The 4,499-nt window shown below is 32.6% G+C and overlaps 1 long non-coding RNA gene across 1 annotated transcript; it reads left to right on the top strand.

Annotated features, from left to right (window-relative positions):
* Positions 1–2,103: 2,103 nt before the first annotated feature.
* On the top strand, positions 2,104–3,018 carry LOC128128457 (uncharacterized). Its single transcript, XR_008226403.1, has 2 exons — positions 2,104–2,263; positions 2,814–3,018. It is a non-coding gene; the product is annotated as an uncharacterized LOC128128457 (long non-coding RNA).
* The last annotated feature ends 1,481 nt before the right edge of the window (positions 3,019–4,499 follow it).

The raw sequence follows: 4,499 nt of genomic DNA on the forward strand, positions 1-4,499 counted from the left end.
CATAAAAGCATTTTAGGCGTTTTCCTAAAATATTCTAGTGCTCGTGTCTAAACTATGATAGACACTCATCTCACAATCATCACTTACCATTCTAAGTTTAAGTCTAGAAATCCTACAAATTCCTAGTTCGCTTAAACTAATGCTCTGATACCAGCTGTGACATCCCAATTTCATGGCGAGAAATGACTGATTTAGTTTATGCTTTTATAATAAAATCAGAGTAATCCTTTAATTAAAAGTGTTCCGGAATTTGTTCCCAAAATAAAAATATGATAAAGATTTATCAAAACATTTCCGTAGAAATGTATTTCATTAAAAAGACTCGGGATGTCATGTTCGATACAGATCAAAAGCATAAACAATACATTATAAGCCTTACAACAGTTATTTACAACTACTGGCCTATAATCTAAAAATCCCTCATCATCATCCAAATAATGCTCTGGGTCCACTACCTGTAAAATAGAAAGATGAGTGGGTCAGGCTTGGGAGCCTGGTAAGCATATAGGATTTTCAACCCACAAATAATAATAAATTTATTAATTTCATCAACCAACAATAAATTTATTAATTTCATCAACCAACAATAACCCTAATTACTCATTCCCGTTATCCTCACTTTACGTCCCTAAACACCTATACCAGGGACCTAGTCTAAGGATTTTATCATCGGGATGGACTTTACTGCTAAGGGGATTCCTCAGCCATATATGTTTGTAAGGCAACCATGAGGGGGATGGATTACACCGATGAACATCAAGCCCACAAAAACCTACAGGTTGTGAGCCTGCCAGCGTTCCACTGGACTGTATAGAAGAGTCCGTGGTCGTCATCCATACTTTGCTAGATGACTGGAACACCAACAACATCGAGGCCTCTCATCGCTTTATCACACACCAACTATTTCATCTACCCATGTTATACCCAACATATTTGTAGATAAAAATATATATATATATATATATACAGTTTAAAACTTGTATAAAACATCCATTCAACATCCATCTCAAATAAACAAACAATATATATACACATAGCACGTATTTTATAGAAAATACTTCATATTTATGTGTAAGATGAAAGTGACTATACACTCACTTGATTTAATGATAATCGGGCAACATTTCGTTTTTTAAAATGATCGTTTTTGATAAAACTGGGGGTTTTAATGAAAAATCGGGCTCTGCGAGGTTGGAGCTTCAAAACCGAAAAGATAAATTTTTCCAGATCTTCGGGCACTTCGGGATGTGTTTCGGGTGTTGGAAATGATACCGAGGCTTCGGGGAAGGTCAAAATGATAAAAAAATATTGATAAAGGGGTGAAAATGACAATTTTCCAAAGTTACTCGGGTAATCTCGCAACCCTTATATTTATAGGGCGAGGGTGCAAAGGTCGGCCGAGAAGGAGCCAGGCATCAACAGCAGCGAAGGACATGCGGCAGCAGCGGAGCGAAGCAGGTGGCGCGCATGCGAGGGTTCGGGTGCGAGGCTCGGAAATGTGACACGGGGCAAAGCACGTCGGACACGCATTGGACCGAAGCTTTGGGCGAATCGGATTGCGACATGTGTCGGACACGAGGCGTGATCTCGCGATGGTGACGTGGCCGGCTCCAATCCATGCGAATTTCTCGGAAATTGCACCCAAATCTTCTAAAATCCATAACTTTCTCATACGGGCTCCATTTTTGACATTCTTTATATGCACGCGTAGGCGGGAATATATTTTACAACTTTCGTTTAGACTTCGTCAACTAAATTTGACTTTATTTTTATTATTATTATTTTTAACAGACCGGGATAGGAAAATCCATTAAAAATTCATAACTTCTTCATCCGACGTCTGTTTTCGTCAGTCTTCTTACCGTTGTACTACTATTGACGAGACCTTCGATTCTCGTTTAGGTTGTGTAAGCTAAAAATCACTCGATCTAAATTTCGAGTTTTTAGCTGTCTATAGACTTTATATCTGGATAAAGTTTAGGAAGAGAAATATAAATCACGATGGAGGTTACGAAGATAGATTTAAACACATCCATATGCACAACATGATCTAGCAGAGAGGTAATGGACTGTAAATTCTAAATCAGTTTGAGTTGATTTTTATTTTTTGTTTCGTTGATTTGATGGTTTGTATGTCACTATGAAAGAATCTAAGAAGACTCATCTCAGATAGACAACTTACAAGGGAAACCAGTGATGTTCTAGTGCATCATGGGTGCTCATTTGTGATGAGCTTTTAGGTTTTGCACATCCATCCTTAAAGGTTGTTTTTTTTATCCCTAAATCTTTTTGCTTAGTAGTTTCACGACTTAAATTTCTTAATCTCCATGTATTTTGGGTCGTCTTTAGCTAATACAAGTGGAAAGCCCAAAGAAACTACAAAGAATGTGTTAAAATCAGGGCAAAAGTGTGTAGGTGTAGTTATAAGCAAGCTATCAAAATTTCATGGTATGTGGTGGATTTTTAGAATGATATTGCTAAGAAAAATAAGAAAGTGAATGAAAACACCCCTGAAAACCCCATAGTGGAAGATAAGGATAGACAAGTTTTTTTAACATGGTTTTGATTGGATTTTTAGAATGATGGATGAATAAGTATGAAAGAAAACAAATGCATGTTGTTAAGTGATGTAAAAATAGTGAAATTATAATAGTAAACTTATGCTTGCAGTTCAGTTTAATCGTTTTGATATATATATATATATATATATATATATATATATATATATATATATATATATATATATATATATATATATATATATATATATCTATATATATATATATATATATATATATATATAAGGTGTTTAGGTTCTTCAAAGGAGGCTACAATTGCAAACCAAGAGGTAGAAAGATTTGCGAAAAATTGTAAGTTTACATGTGACTACTCAAAGTTGAGATAATTAGGCATGTAAATGTTAAAGGTCTATCATGAAATTTTGACATATTTATGTCTTTAATGAACTTTGATTGAATTAATCAGAACAAGAAATGACCTTGAAGGTTTGCTTTTTGATTATGGTCTAGAAGTGATACAGATATTCATCAACATAAAAAAAAGTCCCCACGATTTGGCTGCATTCTTTTGTTTTGAGATATGCGTTCTTTTCAGAGCAAGAAATGACCTATAAAGAAAAGATTATTTTGGTTAGTAGATCAAGAATAATGTCCTTTGGATTTAAAATTCCTTTGGTCTTAGAATTTAATAATTATGATTTCTTGAGTTTTTATTATGTAATTTACATACAATTTGCGCTTTGATATTTTACCTTTTTAGATTTTAGATTGTTAGATAAGGCTTTTTAATTGGAAAAAGACGTCAATCAAAGTAGTTTGCATTAATATCTTTATTATTTTTTTTATTTTGTTATATTAAACTATTAAATAATAAATTAAATTTCAGTTGAAGTTGTTTCAATTGTAAGTGAGAGGAAAATATGGTTTGCTCAAAAATTTTACATTAAAAAAATATATATAATAATTTGTGTCATCCTCTTTATGTATATATGTTATAAATAATGGAAATGTTATGTAAATATATTATTAAAACGTCAAAGAACCTATATAACAATTATTAACTGCAGTCTGTCATGTCGCATTTTGTATATTAGGCTTAGGGGAGTGGTGTGATAGAGAGAGTGCATCCTTGCCCTCACCGTTCCCTCTCTTCAGTTTGGATGCAGTCTTGACTGTACTGCGGTATATTTTAGCCTCACTTTTTTCTCTCTCTTGCCTCTTAAACTATGTCTCTTTCTTCTTCTTCTTTTCTCTTTTTTTGTTTGTTTGTTTTTTTTAAATTTCTTTCCTATTTATTTTTCTTTAGAAATCTAATTTTTTTATATTAAGACAAATTCTTTTAATGTCTATTTTCTATTTATATTTAATTTTCTTTTACTCAATTTAACTCTTTTCTTTCCCTTTTATATCTTGCGTACTATTTTTTTTACTTCTTTTTATTTTTATATCTATATAATAATAAATTTGTCAATATGAATCTTTTTTATTATATAAACTTATGTTAATATGAGTAATGTTTTTTATTTTGAAGTAATGATATGTTATGTTTTTAATTAAAAAAATAAAGTTTTTATTTAAATTAAATTTTTAAAAAAAAGTGTGGCACCACTCCTTGGTGTGGCAATGAACCATATTTTTTTGGTAAACTATAATCTGACGTCTATGTGGCATTGAAGGGAATATAGTTTCTGTGACACCACTCCCACCCATCACCCCCCCCCCCCCCCCCCCTTTCCCCATGCCAAAAAAGAGAGACTAATCGTTATATGTAAATTAGTCGTCAAAATAAAACTAATCGACATCGCCAGATTGCACACCCCTAACTATATTATATCTTCAGTTTTTTAAAATATATTATTTTTTTATAAATTATTTTTGTCTTTTTTGTGTATGCACACCCTTACTACATAATCGTAAAGTAGAAACCAGATTAATAGATAACACCGAAAAGGGAACTATTCAGCCCCACGGCTATGCACC

This window comes from Lactuca sativa, chromosome 1 (assembly GCF_002870075.4).
Source record: "Lactuca sativa cultivar Salinas chromosome 1, Lsat_Salinas_v11, whole genome shotgun sequence".
In the NCBI taxonomy this organism is placed as follows: Eukaryota; Viridiplantae; Streptophyta; class Magnoliopsida; order Asterales; family Asteraceae; genus Lactuca; species Lactuca sativa.